The sequence below is a fragment of the Pelophylax lessonae genome (genome assembly GCF_965119305.1).
Source record: "Pelophylax lessonae genome assembly, chromosome: 3".
Classification (NCBI taxonomy): Eukaryota; Metazoa; Chordata; class Amphibia; order Anura; family Ranidae; genus Pelophylax; species Pelophylax lessonae.
The window spans coordinates 394,618,186-394,637,011 of NC_138770.1; positions in this window are offsets into that span (position 1 = coordinate 394,618,186).

The window sequence follows — 18,826 nt, forward strand, 5'->3', positions numbered from 1 at the left end:
AAGAAGTTATGGCTGGAAAGGGGAAAGAGGGGACAGCATGTGAGATGGGGGAGACAGGATGAAGCACAGTATTGTTGAGAAGTAGCAGGATGGATGAACAAATGTCAAAAAACAAAAGTCATGTATGAACTACTGTTCCTTTCTCCTGTGATCAGGATCACAAGTAACACTAAATAAATTCTAGAGAGAACTTGCAGCAGAAAGAGCATAGGGCCTCAAATGGGACACCTAAGAAACCAATGGAGAGAAAAGGCAGAACATTCACAGAAGAAATACTAAAGACGTAGATAATCTTGGACAGAAGGAACTGAGGTTGTAGAAAAGAAACAGTTTAGGAAACCTTGGGGAGAAGCAGAGCTTACAAAGGACATAGCAGTAACAGTGCAATGGAGAGAGAAGGGTAGTTAAAGAACCAACCAGACAATAGCAACAGAGCAATAGAGTGAGAATATTGAGGAGACTGATCAAGAAAAATAAAAAAGATAACCTCAGGAAGAATGGCAGCAAAGCGGGGGAACAGAAATACTAGTAGGAGAGTGAAGATGCAGGAGAGAAGGGACAATGATGGAGAGGAATGCAATTCTAAGGAGATTTGGTGGGGGAGAGGAGGAACTACATAGGAGGAGAAAGAAACCTTTACAGAAAGTATAGGTAGAGTAGCATAAGTAGAGTGGAATAAGGAGAGCAAGGTAGGGAGGGTGATACATTGTTACATTTCCAGTAGCCATGCATAGAAAAGATTTAGGGAAGGTGACAGATTGTCCTCCTAACGAATACTGAATATTTTACATAGGTAAAGTACTAAACATAGGCCAGTTATCTGGTGGAATAGAGTGAATGATAAGTCATTTATACAATAGGCACATACAACACACAATCATCAACACAGATCTGGCTTTTGACAAAGTAGCCAGATTTCTTAGATTTGACAATGTGCATGCGTAAGGCCACATAATAGATATATATACAAATAAGTGTACCGAGGCAACTGCCTGATCTCTTCATAATTTTAAAAATTGTTACCCAACCTACCATGCTTTTCATCCTGTCCCACCTTGCTGCCATGTCCCTGATCTACTGCTTAAATTCAAAGAATGGAAATCAGGAAGATCAAATAACTGGTTTTGTCTTTTCCTGATCTTTTTTTGTCCATTTTTCTCGGTCCTGATGCACTAATGGCGCTTTTCCACTGCATGGAACCGAAAGGTTCAGCTCGCTTTTGCGCTTTTCCACTGCATGGTACCGCATGGTACGGTGTTGGAACTGTTCGGTACGGTACGGCGGCGCTTTTCCACTACATGGAACCGAACGGTATGGCTCGCTTAAACAGTACCACCTCGGTTGTGGTTCCAAGAGGGCAGTACCGGTACCATATCCCACAATCCTTTGCATGCAGCCTTGACTGTTTGTCACTACTAGCCACTGATTGGTCAGAGAATCGTTGTTATCCCACCCACTTTACTTTAGTGGAAAAGCAAACCGTAGCAAACCGTACCAAACTGTTCCAACACCGTACCATGCGGTACCATGCAGTGGAACACCAAACAGAGCCAAGCAGGGCCGAGTGGAGCCGAGCCGGTACTTGCAGTGAAAAAGTGCCATTATAGAATCATGTTAAATGTCTTAGTTACCAGGGGGGGGATTTACTAAAATTGGAGCATACAGAATCTGGTGCAGCTGTGCAAAGTAACCAATCAGCTTCTAGGTTTTATTTTCAAAGCCGATTTGAACAAGCTGAAGTTAGAAGGTGATTGGTTACAGCTGTGTCAGATAATATGTGCTTCATTTTTAGTAAATCGCCCCCTATATCTCTCTGAAAAAAACATCAGGAGAATTTTTATATCATACCTGAATAAAGTAGACCTGTCACCACATATGAATACTGTAACAGAGGGCATGTTGGACCTTTTTGTGGTTGCTATATTTTTTAGTACAAAAAGAAGAAAGCAAAACAATAATAAAGAAAATAAATTCATACCCACATCTACATAACAAACACCTACACACAGAGCACATATACTGTACATACAAAACATAAAACCTATATAAGCTTTTACAAACTAGGTATCCCCATTTTATTACACGCTATAGTCCTAATATTATTATTAATAATAATATTAATTTTAGGGATTAGTGAAGCGGTAAAATATTTTCTCAAACACCAAAGAAAGTAGTAAAAACTTTTTTTTTAAAGTAAATTTATTTATCTTTGATTTTTACCGATTCAAATATAGATTTTTTTCTTAACTCAACAGTTTTATTGTTCTTTGCTCATGCGTTTTTCACAGATTGTTTGTTTTTTTTTTATATATTTCTATTAAAGTCTACGGCGAAAAACATTTTCACACCACAAACAAAGCCCCTGTATTTTCTACCAAGGCACACGGAAGAGAAACGCAAAAATGGTAACCTTTTTGTCATGCATTTTTATGTTTTGGCCAACACCTGTAAAATCACAAAAAAGTGTGAGCGGGGACTAAATAGGAATTTTGCTGGGAACAAATATAGAATTTTGTGTAAAACAAAATCAGTATCACTTTCTTTAAATTCTTATTTTTCTTTCAGATAATATATACTTTTTGGGGGATGGGAAAGATCTGTCTAATTTAAAGTCAGTGATGTGTGAAAAAATGAATAATTAATTCTGCCAACTGGGGTGCAAAACTGGAAGCAGCAACAGGGAGTTAATATTATCAAGGAATTCTGCCTGGACACCAGTTAGAGTGCCTAACTGCTCAAATCTGAATGACATAGTCTGCGGCCATCAGTCATCATTGTGGTGTCTATCATTGTATGTCATTCCATGTGTGAGGGTTAATGCATTATAAGGAATGACATATTGTTTTCAATACATTATTATATCTCTCTGGATTCATCATTACATTATAAATGCACCCTGTGGTCCCGTGTTTTTAAATGGCTATTGAGCACCTAAGGGGTATATTATACCAAAATACTGACTTGTGCATGGTCGGTAAAGGAATCTTATTTTGTTTTCAGCCTTTATACAAGTAGTTTTATTTCCTGGAAAATAAATGCAAAAAAAACCTTTTTTTTCTTTTATCTGGTGTAAACTACATACATTGGATGACTTTGTGACTTTTGCAGTGACAATGCATAACAACCTGTAGCTTGCTAAGTGTTGTAACTTGATGGTGTGTCTCAGACATGTCACTGCATGTCCGTACAGGAGAATGGAATAAGTACTAGCTTGCCCACATACCTTAAGGCTGCATAGCTTTCCGGAATACATAGTGGTCCCTCCCTATTAGCTTTGCCCAGCTGCAGCATAGCTTCACAGAATAAAAATAGACCGTCCTTTTAAGCTTTTTTGGAGAGGTTTACTAATACTGCACCCGACGGGAAAGTATCATAGGATCCGAGAGGGAATGTGCTAGATATATTTTTAATTCATGTCACTCAGGGTTGGATTTACTCAAGGAAAATAGACAGTGCACTTTGCAAGCACAGTTGCGCCAGAGCTTAGTAAATGAGGGGAAGCTCTGCTGACCTCCGGGATCCAATTATGTGCAAGCACAAATGTTGTTTTTTTTTTTTTCTTGCATAGGTATTCTTTGTAAAGTGAAGCTCCATCTCATTTACCAAGCTTTGGAGCAACTGAACTTGGAAAGTGCACAGTCTATTTGCCTTTAGTAAATCCACCCCTTAAAGTCATATAAATGTATAATTTAGGTGAGAATGTAGATAAACAAATAACAATAGGTAAACCAGCTGCCTTTTACCATCATAGGGCAATTATTAAATTGATTGTTGGAGGACTAGGAGGGAAATAAGTTAGAGCAGTGCTCCCCAACCTTTTTATCGCCGCGGACCGGTCAACGTTTGATAATTTTTCCGTGGCCCGCTGAGGGGGGGGGGGTGTCAATGCAGAGTGCCACAGCGTGCCCCCAATCAATGCACAGTGCCACAGCGTGCCCCCAATCAATGCAGAGTGCCACAGCGTGCCCCCAATCAATGCACAGTGACCAGCGTGCCCCCAATCAATGCAGAGTGCCACAGCGTGCCCCCAATCAATGCAGAGTGCCACAGCATGCCCCCAATCAATGCACAGTGACCAGCGTGCCCCCAATCAATGCACAGTGACCAGCGTGCCCCCAATCAATGCACAGTGACTCTCTTCAGTCTCCCCACGTCTCCTCGAGTCCTCCCTCCTACTCCTTGGCCAATGGCATGGGTTCGCCTTTCGGCCAATCAGGAAATGGGTCTCGGACCCGCTTCCTGATTGGCCAGGAGGAGGATCCGTGTGACAATAGCGAATATTCATTAGCTATTGTCACAAAAAGGGGTGGGCTCAGGGTGCACTGCTCTGCTCCCCGGGTCCACCCATTTCTGAAAAAAATTTTTTTATAAAATGGAAATAATGTAATGGTCTTTGGGTGGACCGGTACCATTTGATACCATTTTGATCCACGTACCGGTACCGGTCCGTGGCCCGGGGATCACTGAGTTAGAGTATATAAAGAAGTTGCACTCTTTCCAGCTTGGGATAGAATGGGGGACGGATCGAGCTTCTTTCAGGTTTTTATTACTATGTGTAATTCACTCTCACTTTCTTTCTTAATGACCGTGGTCACCAAGACAAGTAATTTACGTTCCATTGGTCATTAGTGGTACAAGAGAAGATGTAAAAATATCCATTTCTTCTGGTGACGATTGTCATGGGTAGGCCTTCACTTTGCTTTTGGGACTTTTTTCTCACTTCCTGTTGTGTCTCTGGTAGAGGAAATGAGTAGAAATATCCCCTAATGGAGAGAAGAATGCTCTCCTCCTTTTTGGTATTTACTATAGGTAAATATTAGGCACCAGTGATGTCAGTTAGCCTCCTGGGAAAACTGGGGATTTCAAATCTCGTGAAATGGTGCTCCTGAGCTGTCTAAAGTAAGTACGTTTTTCTGATTATTTAGAACTAGCAGTTTTAGATTGGGGGAGGGGGTGGAGGGGGGGAGGCTATCATATCCTAAAATTATTGTGCAGTGGTTTAATTGCCTTTCCAAAGTTTGGGTCACTTGATGCTGTACAGTAAAGACTGCTAATCTATGAGAGCAAGGTTGTGTCACCTATGAGGCTAATTTAGGCAGCTGTCTCAGGCGATGCTCACGGAGGTCCAGCAGGGTCAGCACTAAGGTTGCAGTGTCCAGTATGGTGCAGCTTAGTGACTAAGACCCTGGTAACACCAATGACTCAGTTATACTGAGCTACCTGCCTGGACACACACACATCAAGCCTCTTCAATGATGCAAGGCCTATTAAAAGTGCAGGACAGTGTTGCCTACATCAGTATTTTTACTGGCAGCCAGTAAACAAATTGCACTTTTCTCCTGCCATAAATGCCAGTGACAGGAAAAGGTTGCCAGTTAAAAATATGGCTGTGACACATGATCTGAGTGCCTGCTACCGTGTGTTTGGGTGGCACTGGTAGCGGTGGGTGAGCGTGTCGCGTGTGCAAGGGAGCTGAGTGGTGAGGCTGGAGCTTCATCTATGGGACAGGAGCAGGTCAAGCCTGGAGTGGGACTGTCATTGCTGTTTTGACTGGAGTGGATGGAAGGGACCACCTGGTGTGGAGATAGACTGTCACTATTATTCAGGACGGGATGTGTCATGTCGGTGATGAGTCATCATCATCTTTGCTGCTGCACACTGCTGTCACTGACTGTGCAAGTCAATTCCATGTGCGTTTGCCGTGCCAGTTCTAATTTCTTGCCCTCCTGAGTTCTGTCCCTGAGCTACTTACTTACTACCCAGTTAACAAGAATAACCTGCCACAAATTTTTAGCAGTGTTGAATTGTAAGTCTTGTTAACTTGCTGCACATTTTCACTGGCAAGTTGTACACTTGCAGGGCACTTGAAGCACAAGTTCTAGTTGACACTTTTCCAATTTGTAGCAAATTTGCGTGGCAGATCTCTAAGAGCAAAGTTTCAGTGGTGAGTCTACAGCAAGAGCTCTGCAAGTCTACAGCATTAAAATTCAGCCACAGCGACCCTTGTGGTGGGATGACTATTGCACAACATAACTGAACCAGAACTTGCAGCAGTCTTGCAGAATGTTTACAAAGAAAGTTGATCTATACTTGCTGCAACTGTGTGTAGCAGGTTTTCCAGGCATTGAGCCTGAGGTGGGTCTGCAATTGTTACCGGTTACCTCTCCAGCCCATGTGAGCTGCGACCCCAGGTGTGAGAACTGAGACAATGACAATTCTGGCATCTTAGGTTTGGTTGTTTTATTGTATTTTAGGGGGTGGGAAAAGAGAATGAGTGGGATACTCCTCTGGCTCAACTACGTACACTTTTGGGACTCTTTTGGCAAGAAATGCCTTTTAGCGCTGTCTTGACGCCAGCCGACGCTAGCCAACGCTTCCTGACGCTTGAATATACTGTAACATTGAAAACTGTGCTGGAACCCCAACTTTAATTCAGAAGATCCAGGTCTGTAGAATACTTGACTCCTGATACTGCTTTGCTCAAAAAGTCACTGAATAGCTCCCTCCCGCCCAGCGCTGGCTTGAGGTAGCTCTTTGTAGATTCCTATGCTGCTGCAACTCTCAACCGGTACACTCCACACTGTAACTGACTCTTCAGGGCCCAACTGCAGGTGCCCCCTTTAACCCTTTAGGGTCCTCTGACTAGGTACCCCCTCTAACTTCAGGGTCCTCTGACTAGGCACCCCCTTTACAGCTAGCTGATACTTGGATCCTAGAACCTTCTCTGGAATGATCCCCTCTGACACTAAGCAGACCCCCAGGGGCAATCCTCAGTACTCACGACCTGTGTAGGCTTTCCTAGGACTGGACCCCTCTCTCTCTCCGCTGGTTCTCGGCACTCCGGATCCCCTTCAGCTCAACTCAGCACCCTCTGGATTCTCAGGCAAAACCCAGAGACATCCGCTTCCTCTGACAGGAGGAGAGACAGCCGTACTCTCCCTCCTGGGACTCTGCTTCCCTCCAAAGACCATGAGTCATGCACTCCCTTCAAACTTATACCCACTCCCAGAATCCTCTGCAGCAGAATCTGCCTTCTGGAGTAGCTACAAGCCTGAATGTGTCCCTGATTGGGTCTCCTCCACTCCCCTATGAGAAGCCTCTCACAGAGCCAGTGGGGAGACTCCCCTCTCAGCAGACACACCTGGAAGCCATGACCTTTTGGCTAAGATCAAGTGTAGTATCTGTTCTTATCAGTTGGTATGGGCCTTAGCTAGTACCAGTATGACCGAAACCCGGAGCGCTCAGAGTATTGAGGTATGGGGAGTAGGTCATCTGGGAAAGCATGTGGGGCCCGCCGCCTTCTGATTTGAATGGGTTGAACTGTCCTAACCAGTTTGAAGGGAGCAGGAAAGCCGGTCTGGAGGGTGAGCCCGGTGGAACTGCTCCTGGATGTAATGGGCTGAGGAACAGGATGGCGAGGGGAGGGCTTTCTCTCATGGGTTTTGATCTGGCTTGGTGACGGGCCTGTCCCCAGTTGTAGGTAAGCTCTCTCTAAGCTGTTCAGGTTCTGATGTCTGCTGGTGGGGATAGGCTACACTCGGTCTGGCCGGGGGCTGAGATTGAAAAAGCCCGTAGTGTAAGTGCCCCTGGGGTGGCAGCCCAGGGGTGCCTTAATCTCTCACTGGTGAGGGGCAGCTCGCTGTGAGTTTTTTCGGCACCTTGGTCACTGCACTATGCACACCTTTTTCACACCTGCCTCTTGGGACAGGCCTTTTGGCTTGCACCAGAGGAATTTTTTATTCCGGCTGGAAGGCCTGCCTTGGTTCTTCACATGGCACCAAAGCACTTTCCCCACTCCCCTTCCCCACCTTTTTGTTTGTCTGTCTTTTTCTTTGGAGTCCGTCACCTGCACTGTCACCTTTGTTTTCTTTTTTTGCACGACTGGAGTGTGTGGGTCCTCGGGCCCAGCCTTAAGTCTTGGGAGGGGGTGGATATGGCCTTTTGGCTTAGTTCGCCCTCTCTCATGGGGCCTCCCTTCGGGGGAGCCCCACTTAGTACTCGGTGGGGGCTGTCCCCCTGAAGAACGGGTCGGTCTGGTTTCGGCCAGACAGACCATGAGTACCTTATATCCCTGTCAGGAGTCTTGCGCCCCGGGGGATCGAGGTTTCGGGTCCTACCTCTTCGGATGGAAGACCATACGTTGTCGCACACCCTGTGCTTTTTTGTGTTCTCACCTTGTGTGTGTGCACTTTTTTATGCACCGGGTGGAGTCTTTTGAGTGTGTTGCACACGCTACGGGCTTTAAAAAAAAAAAAAAAAACCTGGAAGCCATGACACCCTATCTGACAAAAAGAAATCATGGCTCTGCTGTTAGGCAGACAAAGCCCACTATATTTTACCTAGCACCTACCTGTAGGGTGCTACATGTGCAACAAACTTTTGAAGCCTGGCTAGCAATAGCTTAGCAAGTCATTTTCAAACTTGCAGCACAATTGCTTGCTATCTGGGTATATCCAACATAAAATAAGAAATATGTTTTTTACCTTAATATGTACCTTAAATCGCATTGCTAATTGCATATTGTACTTGTTTGTAGCCTAAATACTGAAATTTGCACTTAAAACTGTAGTTTTGGAAATGATAGTAAAAACTTGGCTGTGCCAGTAAATTTTGGGTGTCTTGTCAGTAAATTTCAATCTGGTAGGTTGGCAACACTGGTGCAGGATCAGGGACAAAGAACACATCACAGACATCCACTGCACCCACCTCCACACACACAGGCAGCATTACTGGGAGGGGGCAACAACAATGGCCACCTCAGGCAACATCCATTCATGGTGCATCCCTGTGTGAGAGTGTATTACAAGTAAACCACTCAGGATTTGTGTAGTGATTTTCCCAGCAGCCTTTGCAGCTAGCTAATAGTGTATGAATGTTAGTCTGAACCATTGAGAACAGCACTGTCCATATACTATGTAACTACCTGGACTCCTTGAGTTAGTGGGTAAATTTGAGTATGTAGCGCTTGGCTCCATCCACCAGTTTATGTGAATCATAGCTATCAGAGCTAAGCTATTTTCCACAGGCAGCCCAGCCTTGGATGACAAGAGAAATCAGTGTGGTATCAGCACAAATATGGGTTTGGCTTAATTAAAAACATCATGACTACTGCTGTGAAAGAGATCCTCCTTAGAATGCATTTTACAAATGACAGCTTACAAGCAGGGATGTAGCTAATGCATTTTGAGCCTCCAATGAAATTGTGAACCAAGGTCCCAAAAGAGCTCTTCGTAAAAAAGACTAACTGATAATACAAAAAGTTTATATTCTGTAGCAAGCTAATGCAAGCCAGAAGATAATACATCCACCGGTGCAGTGAGGGAGCAAGAGACCAGAAATGTAGGACCAAGTCATAGTTAAAATTACAACTATAGGCAAAACCTTTTTTTCATTTTGGATAGAGTAAGGGAGGGTTTTAACCCATCTGATTTTTTTTTTTTGCCCATCTTTGTCCAACTGCGGAGATTTCTCTTCATTTCCTATCTCATAGCCAATCAGGAAGCGAGAGGAAGTCCCTTGGGGACCCCCAGGTCACCAGAAATAGTTTCCCCTTTAGATTTCCCCTCTATTACTGTTCTGGGGACAACCCAAAATGTGGGGTTTTCTTTTACTTTCACTTTAAATCATAGCGGGGGCGCAGGCAGCAATAAAAACTGACATGTTCTAATCCATCTCTACTCTGTCCAAAAACTAAAAAAAAAGTTTTGCCTTTAGTTATACTTTAAGGCATCCAGGTGAAGTATGCCAGATATGGCTCACCAGTCAAAATTTACGTGAAGGGTAGACAAGATACATAACTGGATATTTGCTAAAATGCCACAAACATGCCACCTTAAAGTTTACCATAGAATTAAATTTAGGACCTCTGTGATCAATTCACAATGCTCAGTTGTATGGATGGTCTGCCATTTGGTAACCATTTGTATCCAGGGCCTGACATAAGCAGCTCAAAATCCGAACCTCTGTTTTAAGAGAAACTGTAACATACTTTGATAAGTCAACTTTTACCCCAAGTGTTATATTCAGACAAATTTACATTTTGATCAAGCCAATCCCCCAACTTACAATGTCTTTTCCTTGCTGTAAAATGTAGTGATGAGAAGCAATTTATAGGAGTCATTAGATCTAATGGTCAACCATGGAATATGTGGCCAGATTACAGGAACAAATGCCGAATATTGAGCAAACACCCTCCTCTCATGATTTACCATATTTCAGGTAAACTAGTTGCATGATAACGTTAACCACCTTCTTAAGCCTTTCTAGCCAGCGGATTCAATTATTGTAAGGTGGACCCTTTCACACATACGGACCATTTTTCTGTTTTTTATCCATCCGTTGACAGATGAAAAATGGACATGTCTATAGAAAAAGCGGATGTAAATGCATGGTCATCCATTTACATCAGTTTACATCTGCTTCCTTCAACATTCGTTTTTTGGAACGGATCCAAGCCCTATTTTTCTTCCGTTAATAAAACAGATCGGGAGTAAACGGATTTAAATGGACCAACTGTGCATTTTTTGCATAAAAAAATGGCTCAGAGACTCAAGTGCTTACAGACTCTAGCTGGAGGATGTAAAAAAACGGATGACAAATTGATGTAAACTTCATCTGCTTTTTTTTTTTTCTTTGGGAAAAACGTGACTAAACTGATTAAATGACTGGTCTGCAGGTGTGAAAAGGGCCTTAAACCTTTATAGAAAGTTTGGAAGTACAGAGCACAAAGTGTATTTTTACTGTCTTCCTTTGATGAGATTGAGGTTTTTCTCCTTCAAGAATAGTGTAATAAATCAGTACATAATGTCCCAGACTTGCATGACCGCATTCCAGGATGGACTGCACCTGTTCTGAAGACAAAGGTTTGCCCTACTCCTTGTTAGGCTCTTGATATTTACTGAGTGGTAGCAGTTTCCATTAGTTTGTCTACAGCTTAATACATACCTCCCAATTGTCCCTAATTTTGGACCAAATACCTGTATCCCACCTCCCTCCTTAAAGCGGAGTTCCGGGCACAGAAGTCATTTTTTACTAAACATACCTCCGGGACAGTCAGGGCTAGCACATTCCACAATGGCTAGCCTCTGATCTGTCCCGGTTCGCACTTACCTTTTAGAAGAAATACTCACTTATAAAATTTCTTCCACAGCGTTTCCATCTCTCTTGTGGGCAGCTGAAGCCGGCGCGGTCCTCTTCTGTGTCTTCTTCCGCGTCTTCTTGTCCCAGAATGCGCCTGCACCGGCCCCTCTCGTCACTTCCGGTGCGGCGCCGCATTCCTCCACAGCTTCTGGGCATGCCCAGAAGCTGTTTAGCAGGGGAATGCGGCGTCGCCCGGAAATGACGAGCGGGGCCGGTGCCGTCGCATTGATTCCTGGGAGTTATGACGTTCAGCTCCCAGGAATCATAGCGAGACAGGAAGTGACGGGGTGAGCCGCGGCTCCGAGGGAGGAAGTACTCTGAGGTGAGTATCTTCGATCTTCAATTACAAGGTAAGTAAACAAAAAAAAAAAAAATAACTATCCAATTCATTTTCAGGTGAGGTCTTCCTAGCGGAGGGGCACAAAAAAAAAATATATAGTTTTTGTGCCCGGAACTCCGCTTTAAAGTAGAACTATAGGCAAAACTTTTTTTTAACATTTTGGATAGAGTAAGGGAGGGTTTATTTTGCCCTCTTTGTCCCATTGGGGAGATTTACATTCACTTCCTTTCCCATAGCCAAAACAGGAAGTTAGTGGAAATAATAATTCCTACAAATTCAAGGAATCTCTTGGGGACCTCGAGGTCAGCAGAACTAGTGTCCCCATTGGATAATTTCCCCTCTATGACTTTTCTGGGGACAACTCAAAAGTTCGGATTTTCTTTTACTTTCACTTTCAATGATAACGGTAAACAGGACAAATAGAGAGGGTGAATCTTCCTAACTGGGGCATAGACAGCAATAAAAACTGACAGGCACCCACTGCTTTCAATCGACGTCAGTGAGGAGAAAGAAGGGGTAGGGCAGAGCCGTGGCTCTGTGTCTGAATGGACACACAGAGCAGTGGCTCGGCTTGGGTGCCCCCATAGCAAGCTGCACTTGGCAGAAGGGAGGGGCCAGAAGTGCCGGCGAGGGACCCAAGAAGAGGAATATCTGGCCTGCTCTGTGCAAAACCTTTGCACAGTGCGGTAAGTATAACATGTTTTTACAAAAAAGTACAAGACTTTAATATAGCTGGACAGGAAGGTGGATACCCAGTCAAAAGTTTTTTTTTTTTTTTTAGATAGAGTGAGGAAGGCTAGAACCTATGTTAGTAGCATACAACTGTCTGTATTTTCTTTAAAGAGGCCACCAGAAGAAGACCTGATGTGGGATCTTTCCAACGTGGACTAGCACGACAATGCACACTAAAGCCCCGTACACACGTACCGATAGTCGGCCGTAAATATTCGGCCGACGACCGTTCGGCCGATTGTAGGCTTGTTAGTATGATGCTTCCGACAGCGCATTTTCGGCCGAACAGAATCTGTCGTGCAGGCATTAAAATTTTTGTTGGCCAACACCAGAACGGCCGATTGTTCGCCAGTCAGTACAGATTTCGGCCGATAGACAGCAGATTAGCAAGACTGGGCATGCTCAGAAAAGAAAAAAGACAAGGAACGTTAACCATCACATGACATCACTTCTGCAATCGGCTGTTGTTGGCCGACAAAATTCGTTTGCAGTCTTTTGCAGTTTTCAACAGACACGACAGCCCTAGACAAAAGACGGCCGATCGTTCGGCCGACGATCAGTACGTGTGTACGGGGCTTTACCGTGCACTAAACAAACAACATACTGTGCTGCCTATGCTGCAGATGATTTGCCAACAGGTATGCCAGAAACTGTAAAATTGCAAATTGTGATTTGTTGAATGTTGCAGTTCCTGGACCATTTAAGCTAATATTTTGTACTACCATTTGGTGTAGATATTAGCAGCCTGGATCCGGCAGCTGACAGGTTTCAAGTGATGAGCATCAGCTCTGACCCTCATCACAGCTGTAGTGGTCATCGTGCAGCTCTGTGTTGCTCTGCTGCCTGCACTTCCCTCTTCTTCATTTGATCACTTCCTGTTCGCAGGCGAGAGAGAAGAAGAAGCAATATAGTCAGCTGATATAGCTTGCTGTATCGCTCCCTGCACAGTGACAGTGCGCTAGCCCTGTGCTGTCACTGTGCAAAATGTGCCTAATAGAGATTGTTTGCCAAATATACAGTACATGGCAAAGCTACGTATAGCTTTTCTGACCCACTGTTTAATGGAGTAATATAGTTACATAGTTGGTAAGGTTGGATAAATACACCAGTCCATCCAGTTTAGTGTGTGTGTGTGTGTGTGTGTGTGTGTGTGTGTGTGTGTGTGTGTGTGTGTGTGTGTGTGTGTGTGTGTGTGTGTGTGTGTGTGTGTGTGTGTGTGTGTGTGTGTGTGTGTGTGTGTGTGTGTGTGTGTGTGTGTGTGTGTGTGTGTGTGTGTGTGTGTGTGTGTGTGTGTGTGTGTGTGTGTGTGTGTGTGTGTGTGTGTGTGTAAAATAATTTCCCATAATCCCTGTAAATTGTGTTCGCTAAGATGCACGTCCAAGAGCTTTTTGAAGCGGGCTGCCCTGCCACAGTATATATGCAGTGGGCGGTCCAGAAGTGGTTACGCTGCGTAGGGAGTTTTTCACTGTTAGGGCGGTAAGGATATGGAACTCTCTTCCACTGACATCACCGATTGTGTAAGAGAGTTACAAATCCTTACCGCCCTAACAGTGGAAAAACTCCCTACGCAGCTTAACCATTTCCGGACTGTGATTAGACACAGCGTGAGCCAATTAGCAGGTCCGGCGGCTGCCGGCCACTCGCGATCGTGCAGAAGAATGACAGATGGCTGTTCTGTCACAGATTAAGAGTGAAAGCTGAAACACAGATCTCTCTTTTCCTCTAGCACATCCACTCCCCCACACAGTTAGAAAGCACTCCCTAGGTGCACACTTAACCCTTTGATCACCTCTAGTGTTAACCCCTTCCCTGCCAGTGTCATTGATACAGTAACAGTGCATATTTTTTAGGACTGATCATTGTATTGGTGTCACTGGTCCCCAAAAAGTGTCACGTAGGGTCAGATTTATCCGCCGCTATGTCGCAGTCCCGCTAAAAATTGCTGATCGTTGCCATTACTAGTAAAAACAAAAAAATCCCATAGTTTGTAGACGCTATAACTTTTGCGCAAACCAATCAAAATACGCTTATTAGGGGTTTTTTTTTTTTACCAAAAATATGTAGCAGAAAACATATTGCCCTAAATTGAATAAAAAAAAACTTAATTTTTTTATTGGGAATATTTTATAGCAGAAAGTAAAAATATATTTTTTTCAAAATTGTCGGTCTTTTTTTGTTTATAGCGCAAAAAATAAAAACCGCAGAGGTGATCAAATATCACCAAAAGAAAGCTCTATCTTCGGCAAAAAAAAAAAAAAAAATCATCAATTTTATTGGCGCACGACCGCACAATTGTCACTTAAAGCTGTATTGCAAAAAACAGCCTGGTCATTAAGGAGGTAAAACCTTCCAGAGCTGAAGTGGTTAAAGAGGAAGTAAACCCTCCTCTGACACTTTTACCTATAGGTAAGCCTATATTAAGGCTTACCTATAGGTACTGTAAATATCTCCTAAACATGCACCGTTTAGGAGATATTTACCTTACATGCAGCCAGTGACGTCACTGGCGCATGCGCTCTGAAGGAACGGCCGCTGGTGCAGTTTCTTCAGAGCCCCGTGCCGTGACTGTCGGCTCCCGCGCGCGTGCGCGGGAGTGACGTCACCGCGGCTCCGGCCAATCAGATGGCCGGGTGCCGCGATCCCGGAAGACGGGCAACTGGACATGTCGCCCGTCATACAGGTGAGCGGGCGGCACGGCGGGGGCTCGTTCTAAGGTATTTCATAATGAGCTAGTATGCGATACATACTAGCTCATTATGTGTTTCTCTTACTAGCTCATTATGTGTTTCTCTTACAGGTTGCAAAAAAAAAAAAAAGTAATATGGGTTTACAACCTCTTTTTTTGAAAAATTCTTTTTTGGGTTTAAAACCTCTTTAAAGGTTGAACTCTTCCAGTCTCATCGTGTGGCCCATGTCCTCTAAAGGCTCATATACACTATAGGAAAATAAGACGAACATTTTTGTCCAAAGAATTTTCGTACGATTTTTGTATAGTGTGTACACAACTTTCGATAGCCGATCGAGAATTTTCGAAGGGACAAACTCCAAAATTTTTCTTGTACAGGAACAAAACAAATGTTTTTGTTTATGGTGTACCTTTTCGTATGGTTTTTGTACAAGAAAAATCAGAAAAGAAAGACTGCGCACGATCAGAAACAATAAAAAAAAAAAAAAGCCTTTGTCGTACGAGAGTTTTCGTACAAATTTCCGTACATCGGTTCCCATTTGCTGTGAAACTAGGAAAATCGGACGATCGTTTGCCCAATTTTCTTATAGTGTGTACCCCACTTTACACTCCTGGGAACGGAAAAGTTTCATACTTATGCTTGTATCACTGTTGAGATATTTGTATATCTCCGCTCAAGCGTCTCTTCTCCAGGGAGAATAAATTTAGTGCTTGTAGCCATTCCTCGTAATTGAGGTCCTCCAGTCACCATAGTAATTTCGTTGCCCTTCTCTGGACTCTCCCCTCAATCCTTCCTAAATATTGGTGACCAGAACTGGATGGAATACTCCCAGATGCAGCCAAACCAATATAGGGGTTAAAGGAGAAGCATCACTTTAAATTTCATGACACCGATCACTTCCCCTTGAAAAAAGTACTACATGTACTTTGTTTCACCTTTCTAGGTGTGCTGTAAGGCTAGCCGTGCTTTTTGGCAGGGCACCACCACTTGGCACATGGTCACCTGACCACGGCTTGTAGGGAGACAGAGGCTGCTCTGACAACTGCGCTTTTCTCTGACTTCCAGGGCTGGTCCGAGGAAAACAATGGCAAGAGGAATGAAGTGGAAAGGGAGGTTTGCTATTTCTTGCAGCCTCTGATGTATTGGTTGTGCTTTGCTCTTCTTCTTTTATCCAGTTTTAACCTATTGTACAATAAAGACTTTGTACTCATAATGATTTTTTTGTGTGGCGCTCACTTTGACCTATTATCCTTGGATTCTTCTTCTCCAGCAGATAAACTACCTCATTGACCAATCTCACCTCAGATTTTGTTTACATCGTTGGTGGACACAATAGGCTGCCGGGAAAACAGGGAAGATGGCGCTAACTTTGGGAACAGAGGGCTTGGTGTGGTCTGAAGTTTTCTTAAGCTATGTTGCAAAATAAATCAAATTTCTTACCGCCCCCTTTAAACTATGGCGATAGTCTTTTTTGCTTCCTTACCTCATGGAGCCAGCAATGCTCTGTTCCCCACCCCATAGCACCTTGTCTCCATGTTGATGGAAACAAGGGCCTCTTCCCCACAAGGGACAAAACGCATCTGAGGAGTTCTCCACAGGAGCTGAAGCCATCTTTTACCCATCTCATTCACATTTATGCAACAGGGAGCTGTGTGCAAAAGGCACACCGGGTAATAGAAAAAGATAAATTCGGAGTCTGTGTTTTAACCCTGGAATCTTGCCAACATCCCTAGTAAATATTGAACAATGGAGAAACCCTGAGGATTGGGACTTTAAACGGCAAGAACCAGGACTTGAGTATGAAAATGTATAAATTTTATTACAAATATTACAAGAATGAAATATACAAAAACAAAAATAACATGTATGATAAAAACATGGTCATAAATACGTCTTGGAACCGAGAGGGTCTGAGGTGTCTGGATCGGACTAGACGCGTTTCGGTCCAAATGCCTTTCTCGATAGTCCAGAAAACACCAGAGCTCAGACTAGGAGCATAAAAGGTAACAGTAAGTATAGTGCATATAGTAGACGTAGAATTAAATTTCAATGTGTTTGACAGTAAAGTAAATAATACATAACATGGCTCATTATACACAGTGTTTGTTGTATTTAGATGTAAAGAGGAGCAAGGATGCCTCTATAACTACATATCAGATATGCAAAACCTCTGTGGATTCCAGGACGGAGGACCAGGTAGATGGACCTTAAAGGGTGAGAGAAAGTGCCTTCAGGTGTCTTTGGCCGCAAATAGTATGTGCCGAGTTGGCTAGGTCTATAAAAGATAGGCCTGAAACAATTTATGTATCTATATGGGCTTCCAAAGGGAGATTGGATGGTTGTAAGCCAAATAAATAATGGCTATTACAGGTGACAGTGAGAAAGAGCCCCCCGATCAAAATTCCCACGAGGATCTCCAAAGCGGGGTCAAAAACACAGGTCGTCTGGATGGTTTGAGAAAGGAGAAAGAATAAAAGAAAAATGATATGAGAATGTACTCATAATGGGAACTAAAGTGGAAAATGGAGAAAGATATATATAATATAGAGAAAAATTGTTGATAATAACTACCTGTAGATTTATAATAGAGTAGAAGTATCTCCAAATATATATAGTGCTGGGACGTATCCAGCACTGGGTCCCTATTGATACAAAACATGCCAAAAATGGAGAAGGTAAGTACATATAGCACAATGGGGTGAAAGGTAATAAAGTATGAGAATAAAAGGTAAAAAAGCAAGAGTAATGATGGAAAAGGTCTCATTTCCCAGCGTAGATCACGTGATTCAAGAGAAAAGAAGAAGAAGACGACCTAGTAGCAAGGAGGAATATTAGAGCAGGTGCAGGGCAGACCTGTGTTTTTGACCCCGCTTTGGAGATCCTCGTGGGAATTTTGATCGGGGGGCTCTTTCTCACTGTCACCTGTAATAGCCATTATTTATTTGGCTTACAACCATCCAATCTCCCTTTGGAAGCCCATATAGATACATAAATTGTTTCAGGCCTATCTTTTATAGACCTAGCCAACTCGGCACATACTATTTGCGGCCAAAGACACCTGAAGGCGCTTTCTCTCCCCCTTTAAGGTCCATCTACCTGGTCCTCCGTCCTGGAATCCACAGAGGTTTTGCATATCTGGTATGTAGTTATAGAGGCATCCTTGCTCCTCTTTACATCTAAATACAACAAACACTGTGTATAATGAGCCATGTTATGTATTATTTACTTTACTGTCAAACACATTGACATTTAATTCTACGTCTACTATATGCACTATACTTACTGTTACCTTTTATGCTCCTAGTCTGAGCTCTGGTGTTTTCTGGACTATCGAGAAAGGCATTTGGACCGAAACGCGTCTAGTCCGATCCAGACACCTCAGACCCTCTCGGTTCCAAGACGTATTTATGACCATGTTTTTATCATACATGTTATTTTGTTTTTGTATATTTCATTCTTGTAATATTTGTAATAAAATTTATACATTTTCATACTCAAGTCCTGGTTCTTGCCGTTTAAAGTCCCAATCCTCAGGGGTTCTCCATTGTTCAATACACACCGGGTAATAGGTTATAGTGCAATCAAGTGGCCGGTTTACTTCTGATTGGGCACAGGAAACGATGGCTGGGCTCCTCAGGGACACAGCTGACAGAGGGGTTTACTTCTGCCTCGGTACAGGAAATGGAGGCCGGGCTCCTCAGGGACACACCTGACAGAGGGGTTTACTTCTGCTTGGGCACAGGAAATGGTGACTGGTCTCCTCAGGGGACACACATGACAGAGGGGTTTACTTCTACGTGGGTACAGGAAATGGTGGCTGGGCTCCTCATTTACACACCTGACAGAGGGGTTTACTTCTGCTTCGGTACAGGAAATGGAGGCTGGTCTCCCCAGTGGACACACCTGACAGAGGGGTTTACTTCTGCTT